The 13058-nt window shown below is 41.2% G+C and overlaps 1 protein-coding gene across 3 annotated transcripts in view; it reads right to left on the bottom strand.

Annotated features, from left to right (window-relative positions):
- Positions 1-13058, bottom strand: part of ddah1 (dimethylarginine dimethylaminohydrolase 1) — an 88102-nt gene that overhangs the window by 27915 nt on the left and 47129 nt on the right. Inside the window, exon 1 of one of the 3 annotated variants that reach the window (XM_030083123.1) lies at positions 10639-10658. The exons of the other annotated variants lie outside the window; for them this stretch is intronic. The gene's annotated coding sequence lies outside the window, so the exon portion shown is untranslated. Of the gene's footprint in view, positions 1-10638; positions 10659-13058 lie in introns of those variants that run through there. 3 annotated transcript variants of the gene reach the window in all.

The following is a 13058-nucleotide window of genomic DNA, read 5'->3' as shown; positions in this document are numbered from 1 at the left end:
CCAGTGAATAAAGGGAAAGTGCAAAGGGAATAGCATACCTACTAAAGCCAAGAGCACTCATTTTGTAAATTGTAACATCAAATCAAACTGCAGCTTGACCTAACACACACACTGGCTGCTGTTCCGGAGTGAAAAGCAGAGAAATTCTTCATCAGACAAATAAGGGACCAATGGAACAAACCTGTATTTTATGTAATACTCTGTCTTCTTTCTCAGTACCAGTCTAATCAAATAATGGCTTGTTTGTGAATTGTGCAGTGGGATGCAGCAGAATATTTCAGCAATAGCAGAGATATAATCATGAATGGCAACACCCTACTAGCTGCCTCACTGCAGGATAACATTTAATAGACAGCTGCAAGTCCAATAACAGCTTCTCACAGATCTACTGCTAATTAAACCCAATTAAAGTTTGAATTATTATTTTATTTATTGACATATCAATATCTTATGATGCGGACTATACATTAAGCAAATGTCCACAATTAATTATGAATCCACAGTACATTATTTAAGAAATGGATAGACATCTTGGGAAATCTTGTTTTCTTTTATACTGAGGCAGAGATGAGATGGGATTTTTAGCTCTGCGTTGTAAACACTAATCATAACAGCATGAAACATAATATATATTCCCTTTTAATTAGAAACAAAAAGCACACAAAGCCAACACAAGCTTCAGCTCATAACCATGTGTAAAGCTGCACAACAATTGCAACATATTGTGAAAATATTAACTTTAGACGTATTAAAACAAGGCTCATTTTCCATGAGTCTTCAACGCCTAGGTTAGAAGTTTCGCCTGTTTTCTCTCATTGTGCAACATCACTGTAACTGGCTGACGCTGAACCCTCCACAGCTACAGTATATCAAACTTTTCTTCATCCATATGGATGAAGGCGGAAGAGCGGACAACAATACTCACATATTCACAATTAACTTAAAATGCATATGCCCCGAAAAGGGCAAAAAACAAACAAACAAACAAACAAACAAAAAACAACAACAACCTTTGACAAGCGACTTGTAGAAAAGGGTCTCACACTTGATGACTTAATACTTTTTTCTCTCACTTATTTTCAGACTACCGCAGCTGGAGTATCTCTCTCCTGTCAGCCAACTTTTTCTCATCTTCATCTCCTTCACACTCTTTCTTTGTCGCTTACATTCCCTCCCTTCTTTCTCTTTAGACCCTCGTGGCAGGGTCAAGAATGCTCCCATAGTGACTTCTCATGCAGAGTGGCCTATTATCTCTTACTGTGAGCGACATCCAATACCCAGCCCTGCCTAGGTGCCAACTCCTTTTGCCAGTGCTCCTTTCCCCCCTCTGCCTCCCTCCCAGCCGTCCTGTGCTCCTTCCCTCTCTCCTCTTTTTTTCTCTCTTGAGTGCCTGGCCAGACGACATGCTGTTAGCCAGCACCCTGCTTTGAATGAAAAAGGCCTTTTAAAATTCATTAGAGACTGAAGGCTCAGAGGGCCAGTCGGTCTGCCTGCCGCATTCCTGCCGTTCCAGCACAGGACAGGGGAGACAGAGCAGAGAGAACAGCCTTTTATTTGGGGGCTTTTTATGGACCAATTCTCCCTTCTCTCGCCCCTGGTACCCGTGGATATCGCATTCTGCTAAAAAGGACCATCAGTCCGATAGAGCACAGTGCATTTGGAGAGGGAACAGGGTACACAACAATAGCATTCCTGAGGGTCATCCTAGCCTCCCTACACCAGGCAACAGAGTCCCACGCTCCAGTATAAAGGGGATACAGCATTCCTCAGGCTCTCACAAACAAGGAGGTTAACCTTTCTGAACAACATCTCACAGCCTTTGTTGGTCAATTTGCAAAGTATGTAATGTGGCACATAAAAACAGTGTTTGTGGCTGTGTCACAAATTACTGGGTTTTCTTCTACCATGAATGGGATCAGAGAAGTTGTTGGACAACTGTTGCTTCTTAAAAGCATATTTTAGAGCTAACTTTCGCTAGTGATATGATCAATTTAGCCAATATCCGATGATTGTTTTATGCTTTTTTGTCTTCCTTTGTTTGTTTTGGTAAAGATCTTCTCCAAGAAATATCAGGCACTAAAAGGTTGGTACTCAATTTAAAACTAAGTAGATACAAGCTGTGAGTGGAATTTAAACAATGAAACGTCAGCAAAGATCTGGAACTTTAAAAACAACAGGCTTAAAGACGCTAAAATATTCCACAAAACTGAAGAGGTCTGCAAAGTAAGATAATTACAGGTAACCTGATACACAACATCATCATAATTACCTTAATTAAAAGCATAATAAACATTCAGTCAAAAACGGTGGTCTTCAATTTGAAAGCGCTGCGTGCTAAGCCAAAGAAAAGGAAAACAAGTGACTTGCTTGTAAGGACATATGGATACAAGTATGAACAGTGGGCCTTGTGCGTCATAGCTGAATCTTTGGCTGGACATTCGGGACACAGACGATGATCGTAGCAGATAGCGCAGGCCAAATGCAGAGGAAAGTTCAAAGACCGGTGGAGAAACAGAATGGGAATAATGAGTGAGTCTCAGTCCAAAACGAATGCACAGATCTAATTGGCTATGCAACAACTGAGTGGATAAAGCTCTCTAAACGGTTCAGGTATTTTGCCTTTGACGTCATATAAACAGCAGATGCCTCCCTTTGTTTGCTGTGGGAAATACACAAGAAAGCAGTTTCACAAAGCGCTTCGGAATCTGGGCCTCAATATTTGAATGAAATGCCATTAGGAAAAACATTATATTCAAAGTTTGGAATAACGATTTCTAAAGCAATACATCACTACAACACAGTTACTTTTAGCAGTAATGTGTCAGAGATTAATTGCTATTTGTCAGTTTTATTGTCAGTTTTATTGAGTCATTCAATAAAACTGTTGCAGAGCTGCTGTCTCTCTTTGTCCTTGTCCTACATTTAGAACATGCTAAACACATTCACCCACTTCTTATGTTTTCACATGTTTCACACACCAAACATGTAATTTGCATGTACAGAAATTATATCTACACCACAAAAGGACACAAAAAAGCTGTCGTGACGAACTAAACAGGTGGATAAATACTTGGTGGGGAAGAAGGGAGGATGCTGTTAAGGTGATCACATTTCTAAAGTCAGCACCTTCCGAGAGGTAGCACTGTCACAGCCTGAGACGACAGCACGAAATAACTCATTTATAACTCATTTAGCAGCAGCCAAAAGAAAAATAAGCCCTCAATGGCCTGTCCCTACGTTATCCAAACAAATCGCTGGAGTATGTAGGAACATACCTGTGGTTAACCAAGTCATGACATTCCCCCTCTCCCCCCATGTGCTTTAGGATTACATAAATGTTGAGAAGTAGGTCAACATGAAGGCGTACACAGTTAACAGTAGCAGATCTGGAGACCCGCGCACCACATTAACCACAAGTATCTGGCAGTCTGCCTCAATAAAAGAGCTGTTTCAGCCAAATCTTGGGCACCGTCAGACAGCTTGCACTTGGGGCTCCCAGGATATCAGGGCTCCAAGGAGGAAAATGCCTCGCTGTAATCCCACAAGGACACATTTACAGCCTAGTCTACATGAAACAAGGTCAGACCTGGACACAGAAATTGAAATGAGAGTAAGTAAGGGTGCTGGGTATTGTGTCAAAAATGTAAATAATGATTTTAGTCTGTTGGAGAATAAGTTGTATTTGTGAGAAACTAAAAATGTTCAAACTTTTTCTTAGTCTGGTATTAATCCAAAAGGGCGCATCATTTTTCACCCTCATTTCTGTAAAGTAAAGTTAAAAAAGGAAGACTAAAATTGTATCTCATTATGATTTCTTCAACTGCCATATTTGGTTTCTTGCAATTAAAATAAAATACTATCTGCGGTTTTACAATGAATCTCAGAGTCTAAGATGATCAGAAACCATCTCATAGATCTTCAAAGTTATGTCCTGCACTGTAATTACAAAGGTTCCTATCATAAAGACAGATTAGAGAGTTTCTCCCATTGTATAACACTGGCAGAATCACTGTTAGATAACGCTTTTAAGCCCTGGGTTTATTCGTTATCAGGAAACAAGGTCACATAGGACAGCAAATATATCAAAAGAATTAGTCTGTGAGGTTTTGCAGTTCACATGACATTGTGGAGGAAGAAAACGTCAAACAACTTCATCCATGAGGAGGATGGACTTAATTAACATTGTATTCTGGGACACCTTGCTGGTCGCAGCACATGCTAACTCAAATGGACACTGAAGGAGAGCGAAAATAAACAGAAATATGAGTCTGTTTGACAAGTCCAATGTCCGTCCCAGAGCAAATAAAGTGCTTGCTCCAATCAGCAAGGCTGCAAAGAATGTGTCTGCTGACTACCTCTCACTGCGATGGCTCCACAAATACAGGAGAGCTGCAGGCTAGGAGCTGCTGGAAAGCTGAAGCTTTAGGGGAGGGGGTGTTGGTTACAAATGTACATGAGTCTCTACTGTGGAGGAAAAACAGAGGGGCTTCAGCAAATACAACCCTACTTGGCATCGACTCCTTCGTGTTTATTGGCTTTGACCCCCACAGATTGGATCCGATATTCAAACAGGAGGGAAAAGCCAATAAACTGGTCTCCCTCATGGAGAAATATATTTTCGCCATTGCCTGGTTACACCGGTATGATAACACAATACCTTATCAAAAAGATTACCGCACTGCAAAAAAATGTAACAGAGGGGAAACTTTGTAGCACATCACATTCATGAGAAGGAAAAAAAAAAGTGCTGAATTTCTGTTTTACTCTGGAAGAATTAACGTGCCAACATTTGCAACTGGTGCTGCAACACAGCACCGCTTGGACGTCAGCAATGGCTGTTTGTACTCAAGACGAACAGCAGGCTTGCCCTCCAGGTCTCTCCGCTCTGCCGCTCGCACAAGTAACACCTCACAACGGCTTTAACAACCAAGTTTTCCTATGCTGAATGACATCAATTGGAAAAAAAAAAGCTGAATATTTCATACGTAACTTTAACGTAAGCTCCTGCCGTGTGCACGCAGACACAAATTCCTTAATCTCCAATCCTATTCAAGAAACTTCATTTTTTTTTTTTGCTAATAAATTGTGATTCAATATAAAGTAGTCAGCTTTACAAGAAAGTCAATAAAGATATTTCCAGATTGTAGCACATACAGGTAACTCAGAATCAACTAAGCTGAGAACGTACACTGAGAGGGGGGAAGAAAAAGCTGGATCACCTTTCTTCTTCCTATCTTTTTTTTTTTTTTTTCCTCAAGGGAAACCCGAGTGGGAAACCCCACTCGCTGTCACCTTTGGCCTACCTGAGCTGACAGACACTGGACCACCCACATCACCAGCGAAGTGTGGGTGTTCAAGGTTAGCACTCTGTGTCAATCACTCCATGTGCTACAGAGTGACTATAAAAGTGTGTTTGTGTACAGAGGGCCATATAACGCTGCATTATCCACAGAGTGCAGAGCAGGACTTCAGGCACTTTGCGTGTTCGAGCATCTTCCCACGTCTATGAAGCTGAGAGCCACACGAACTTGTGAGTGAGGAACATTACGTCTTAATTTACGCCTTCACAATATGGAACAAATTGTAGGAGGCGATCAAAACTTGTTTGGGTTGTGTGAGCCATAATTCTCAGCCTCCAGTCTGGCTAATCAAGCCATTTCAACCTTCAGTGTTTTGCTTTGTTTGTCTTGCTGGAATATCTAGCTTTAAAAGAATGTGTATCCCACAGACAAACCCTGCAGGTTCTACTGTATGAACTTCATGGAATATAATCAAATAAAGCAAGTACTTTTCACAAAACCGAATATCACACAAATTTTACTCAGTTAAAACAAAAACAGCAAGAAAAGAGCTTCACATAGTGTTCAGTATAGCACAAACTCCACAAGAAGAAGCAAGAAAATAATCCAGGGTTTGAACGGAACAAACCTCAGAGTAGCTTAAACCTGGAGACAAGACTAGACTGTCCTTGGACTGAGAAGAAACTGGAAGCGGCCCAACATTTCTATGAGGTTCAACATTTCAGACTCTCCTGAATGACATTCGGAAACAATGAACTTATGTATTATGGTATTACGCCAAAGCAGACATCTGCGATACAGGTTTCATGGAAGTTACATATGGTCGAAGAACAAAAGCTGAATGGAAACTATACAGGCTGACAACTGTCACCAGAAGTCATTTCCCATAACCTGTCAGGCTTTCCGAGCGCTGCGGTTAACTGACGCTTATTACACTTACAGAATCAAAACTTGGCGCCTGTCTCACGTGTACTGAAGATGATTCAATTGAGATAATTGGAGTAGGAATCCCCATTGTGTTTGTTTTACTTCCACGGGTTGAGGCCCCTGGAAAGCTAAAGTAAAAATACCCAGAGCTCCCACATTTTTAAGCTGTTTCAACATTTGTGAGGCCCGAGGTGTGCCACAGAACGGAATGTACAACCAAACACTCTCCACCAAGGTTTGTCTGGATTTATGTGGTCCAAAGTCTGACCTACTGTGACCTCCTCCAGCGGAGAGCACAGATATGTTTTGGTGCTCTGGGAACACAAAGCTATGAAAATGGTTGCGGAAAGACTTTGGGTGAGTCACGTAAAGATGAAGTTCCTGTGAAAGGCTTCCCCCACTCATTCCCTCGCTCTCTCGCTCTCTCTCTCTCTCTCCCTCTCTTCCCTCCCACGCAGGGAGTCCTCTTGGTGTACGGTGCCGGCTTGCTGAGAAAGTGAGGAAGCCCCAGCTAAGAGGTCAGGAAAGCCACAGAAGAGAACAGGAAGGATAACAAGAGTAAGAGAGTTCAAGCCTCACTGAATAGGTTTGGCCAAATGTTTGTCCTCTGATGCAGTTGTGTTTCTCAGTATCTGCGATAAAGAAAAACAAGAATTGGCTGACAGTCTTAAGAATATCAATATTGGCTCACTCTTTCAAGCAAACAGGCTGGATTGAGAAAAGATCTGCTGATGTCTTTTCATATCTGTATTCTTATCATGATTGAGGCATTCCAGGGGTTGCCGCTCTTGACTCAGTCTAAAGAACGAATAATAAAAACTAAAAAAAAAGAGCCTTGAAACAGTGCATTCTGTAGAGAGGAAACACCATCATACCACATGGCTACACCCATATTTTCCAAAGAATGCGATGGATGTGATCTCAAAGGAGGAAAAAGTACAGTTTGCCAAGCAAAGTATAGACTAACTACCCGTTAAAAGGGATTTCCCAAAACAGCTATGTGAAGTCAGACATATGGGAGGGGCAGGGACGGAAAATCAGGAAAAGAAGTATGTGTTTTAATCTTGAACAGGAAAAAAAAAAAAAAAAGATTGGCCAAAAGGTTTCCCATAAATGTTAATAAAGGGCTTTCCCGGAAAGATTTTTTTTCCCCTGCTTTCAGCATAAAACAAGAGGTCAGGTGTTAATGTTAACCAGCAGAACTGAATCCAGAGATCAGCCTTTCAAGTACAATAAAAGAAAATGATGTGAAATGAACCACACAGCAGAGATTTAGGAGAAAAGGAGGTATGAGGACGTGTCAGGAATTGGCAAGGCTTTCAGCATTAGAAAGGATGCTTTTTGTCATTTGTGTCCTGCGCAATAGTTTCCCTATTGCTTCTCTATATGGGCAAAAAATGTAATAGAAAACCTGCCACACACATACAAAAACACAGAAAAGCACTGAAGCAGTGAGAAAAGACCCACTGCACTATGAACAAAATACTGAATAGTAATATGTGAGAGAGAGTTGCAGATTAGCAAGAGTGTTTAATGCATGTTATTCTGCATTTCATTTTACAATCACAAACAAATTAGCTGTTAACCGTATCTGCTGAGTCAATTTTGATTCAGTTTTTGTCAGAATGATTAGCCATGTCAGAGGTCGCTTTTCACAGCAATCAACTGCAAGACAAGTGCAGGCCTGAGGTGGTGAAAGCGGCTTCAGCTGCCTCTGCCGAGAAGAGAAAGGCATCACAGATTACTGTTTTCTGAAAGCGCCACAGGCTGAATCCAATAAATCATCCACGCTGTGAGGAACCTGTTAAATAACGTCTGTGTATCCGCGCTCACACAACCGATCCTGCATGAGCGTATGGTTGCACCAGTCTGCTTAGTTTGGTTTTGAATAGGCCACCCCAAGATGGACTAAGCACACAGCAAATTTTCCAGTGTTGAATTAACTCTGAAAGTGTTAAGAGTGGTCTCATATATACACTGTTGTAGTGTTAAATGTAAGTGTCAAAATATACACTTTAAAGTGTTCATTCTAAGAATTAACACTGTATAGAGTTAAATAGGAACACTGGCCAACAGAGAGGAATATTAATATAACTCTACAGAGTGTCAGCATTAGAAAATTAACACTGGTCAGTGTTGATATTTTAACACTACAAAAGTGAATATATGAGACCACTCTTTAACACTTTCAGAGTTAATTCAACACTGGAAAATTTGCTGTGCAGGTAGGGGTGAAGCCTGACGCACTCCTTCACCCTGCCACACTTTGTTCTGTTATGTAATATTGACCACTTTTAGTAAGTGAAGCCTCCTGACCTCTCATGTCATCTGGATCAAACCTGCATAGAAAAGCTGCCTTTAGTTTTGCTGTGTTAAAAATACTGAAATAATTGGCAGGACCACTTCAACCCTAAAACAGACCTAAAGACCATTGTGTTTGCAGCATTAATAAAGCAATTAACATCAGCCTGCACTGAAGCTTGATCTATTGTTTGTTTTAAGCCTAATTTTTAAGTTTTCTATCTTCACTCTGTTATTGTTGTGATGTTTATTTTTTAATTGTGAATGTTACTATAACATGAAGAACAAGTAAAAAGGCCTTGCTTTGTCTTGTGAACATCGGACCCACTGGAGTTCACAGAGCCACACAAATTACTGTGATAATGATGGATAATGTGTTTGGGAGGGTCAAAGCTGAAATAAAGATAAAACCCTCTGCACTGATGGAGCATGTCGATTATTAGGCAGTCCTGTGACTTCATTACTCTGAAATGCCAAGAATTAGATCAAAATTACAGGCTACGGCACATTACTGAGACATAATAGTTATGTAACAGAACCATACAATGCATTTGCCAATCGTTTTTAGTCTTGACACTTGGATAAATCTCATGCTCTTCAGTGGAAGGTAGAAGGTGATATAATAGTGAATATTGTCCATGTATATCTATTGTCAAGACAGTTTTACAAGGGTTTATAATTTGCATGACTTAGAAGTTTCCACTGCATCGTTACACTTTTAGGCCAAGGCTATCTGTCTATCTGAGGTTCAGTCTCTACTGGTCCAGGTCAATAAAACGTGTTACTGTTGACATCAAAGCTACAGCTGCTTGAAAATAACAAAGTTGATAGATTGCATAATAAAAACTTGCCAGATGTCCCCACCTATCCTCAGAGACCTTATTGTGGGTTCACTCTTTGAAAATATCAACACAAAAACAAAACCTTATTATTATTATCATTATTATTATTATTATTATTATTAATATTAATATTAATATTATTATTATTATTATCATCATTATTATTATTATTATTATTATTATTATTATTATTATTATTATTATTATTATTATTATTATATCTAACCTATAATACTCTTTTATGAAATCACTGTATGAACTTTTTTTAAGTCCTTGGAACCATCAAGGAAACTTTTTCTCTTCCAAACACTGAGTGGCAAGTTTTAACTTTTACCCCCAGGTCAGTGGTTGGCAGGAGCACTTTCAAAGGTTCACAACCTTACAACCTTCAGGAGTGGAGCTTTACAATGCTGGAGATGGAAAACTATTCACTGTCTGTATTTCATCCACCATATTTGCAAAACTCTACAGCAGTGTGAGATTCTTTTTGTCATCATTTATCTTCACTGTGCTTCACTCAAATGGAGGACTTGAGCACTTCTGGTGTTTCAGATCTGCTTTGCTTGAAAGACCCATCTCCTTTCCAGTGTCATCTTAGTGAGCATATTTCAATGCAAATAAGCAAATGAAAAGCAGCTTCAAGCAACGATAGCTGGCCTCTCCACTGTTTACATGTAATGCCAATTTGGTCGCATGAAACATTTTCTAAATGAAGCTGCTCTGGGTTTAGATGAGTTGGAAGACCTTTATTCCAATGTTCTGAGGGTTCTTCTATGCTTATTTCTGTCAACACAGCATTAACTTAGCATGCCTCTCTCCAGCAGTATGTGCTCTCACCTTTTCCCTTCTCCTTTCATTTTTCTGGTAGTTCTTACGTCTATCGGCCTGAATTAAGTTGACCTCCACCAACCCGAGTAAAAGTGTTGTTAAACCAAACTGCTGCTTCTGTTGCCAATGCCTGCTCAGAGGGATTGTTGTTTCCCTCTAAATATTTGGATATAGAAAGCTGTAAGCTATACAATATCATACATGTCTTGGAAAAACGCTGAGCTGAACGAAAACGTTCAGCCAATTTGTTTGGATATCGAGCGTGATAGTAATACTGACCGTCTACGATAACAAGTTACCATTGGTCAGATTAACTAGCTATGTCTTTGAAAGCCCCACATGTAATCCATGTGTGTGTCCAAGAAAGGACTCAGTTACCCGCCTACTCCCCCGTCACCTCAAACTTCTGAAGCCTGGACGCACAAGGCCGCAGAGCTCACCTCTTACCCCGGGCCTCAGTGTAAAAACACCGCCGCCGCAGCACCGAAGCGTCAGAATGGCAGACAGTAATGGAAACAGCACACTTTCCAGACACTTGAGGGAATACCAAGCATCTCTGTCTGAAAAAAAGAAAGACAACATACACCCTACCAGCCCACCCACCCCCACCACCACCACCATCACAGCTCCATTCGTCTGGACAAGGGGAAATAACTGAGGAGGTTTCATAACGAGCACAGCACATTATAAATAATAAACCCTCATGTCAATGGAGTTTTTAAAGCAAACAAAAACAGTGGACATAAAAACACTTGGTCCGATCACATTAAAAGCAAACCAAAAATTACAGTAACACTTTAATCACATTGGTATGTGACTGCATAGTTTAGCTTGAGCAGGTCTACAAAGTTTACTTAGAAAGTACAGACATACCTTCGGCTCACATTTCTGTGTTTTGTGTTGCATACTGATCGTTCTGTAATTGAAGAAAAGGCCCAAAGAAGTCTCAAACAGTAACAGGATAGTTTAAACATCGCAGAGAAACATCCAAATTGTGATAATAATCTTTTTAGTAATACAACAACAAGAGACTTGGCGTATGAATCTACTGGTGCCATGTGGAGTCCACACATGGGACAGCTGTCACGCTGACTTTACCCACCAACAGAGAGACTCAGACACTTTCTCTCTCTCCAACCTTTTCCGTCTCGTCAATTAAATGACATTTAAATGTCAGTATCAATATTTCCTTTTTTTAATTGGGGGAAAGCCAAGTCAAGCTGAATGAAGTTTGGCAACTGAGACAATAATAGTTAAAAAACAAACAAACAAACAAACAAACAAACAAACAAAAAAACGCTTACCCATGGGTATGTAGACAATCTTTGACTGAGACTACAAAAAAATAACTCATTCACTCATATCCATGAGTTTCACTGACAGGACGACACCCTGGGCCGCACGGCAGAGCAGTGTTAACTGCTTTCATGTCAAAGTGAGAACAAACTTGGATCAATTTGGGACCTTCAGGGCCTTGCTGTGTGTAGTTTGCCATGTGTGTGTTTAGGTTCTCCCACTGCATGCACGAGCTTTCTTCCAGCTTTCTTCCACAATCTGAAGGCATGCCATATAGGTCAATTAAAGGTATAATGGACGATTTTCTCGAAAAAGTCAAAGCCAAACGTCTAGGTGCGTTTGACGTGAGAAAGCCAGAGGCAGACTTTTAAGGATTTTGAGCCGCCCCGCCCAGATTTGGCCCGGCGTCACTGATACGTAGGACCTACGTAGGGCAACGAAAACTTGTGAGACCCAAACGAGATCGGTCACTGAGGTTGCCGCTGTGAGCTGCTCGAGAGCAACTCACCGCGGCTACCTGGCTCACCTCTCTGGTTCATACAGGCAGGGGATTGGACCCCAGCCCACTCGTCATCAATGATAACATGCTTCATTTGCATAAATAATGGTGGGAGTCATGAGAAACACAAACATGGAGAACCATTACATAAATATCAGTAGGGTTGTCCAAGCTGGAGGCAGATTTATAACTCCGCCCCCACGGCTGCGCCGTCTACTTCGTCTAGCTCTGCCTACCTCTGGCTTTGCCATCGTGAACGCACCTTCTGTTACTCGCTTTTTGAAAGCGCGGCATGCGCCAGACCATCCTACCTGCTCTGCTGCTCCTACGAGCGCGCTTGACGGCGTGACGCAAGCATTTCTTCAGCGTGATTGACATGTCGGAGGACCAATAGTTGACACTCGCATCACGCCATTCATTGACTAAAACATCCTCCATTATACCTTTAATGACTAAATTCTGTTGGTGTGAGTGTGTATGTTTATGTGTGAGTGTTTGTCTTTCAGTGTTGGTTTGATGAGTTGTGCTGATTGCATACTGACTTACATGCAGAATTTAGACCACCCGACAAAAGCCATCCTGAAGTTTGATCCAAAGGCCGCAGGCTGGAGACGACCACGAGGCAAGCCCCGCACTCGATGGCTTGACATTATTGCGGACGACCTCCAACAACACGGAGTAACCGTGAAGGATGCAGACCTGCTGGCACAAGATCGCCTGTACTGGAAAAACCTGGTTTCTCCGGTCGGCTCTACGCAACGGGACGGGACACCAGCCCAACGCAGGAGCATTAAGTAAGTAAGTAAGTAAGTAATATTCAATTATCAAATTTGATAGACACCAAATAACAAAGCATTCTACCTGACCTATTTCACCTCAGGGAATGGACATCTGAATGGTATCACACCAGAAGATTTATTTTGAAGTAGCTCACTTGTTCCTCCACTTCCACTTTCAGAGATGCCACTGTCCGTTTGGATCGTGCATGTTGGAGGGAGCTCCGGAACCAGAACCAGCAAAGACTGAACAGCAACTATAAGGCTGATGACTGCTGTTTTTAACTGC

This window comes from Salarias fasciatus, chromosome 23 (assembly GCF_902148845.1).
Source record: "Salarias fasciatus chromosome 23, fSalaFa1.1, whole genome shotgun sequence".
Classification (NCBI taxonomy): domain Eukaryota; kingdom Metazoa; phylum Chordata; class Actinopteri; order Blenniiformes; family Blenniidae; genus Salarias; species Salarias fasciatus.
The sequence above is the reverse complement of the archived record's forward strand: the minus strand, read 5'-3'. Positions and strand labels throughout refer to the sequence as shown.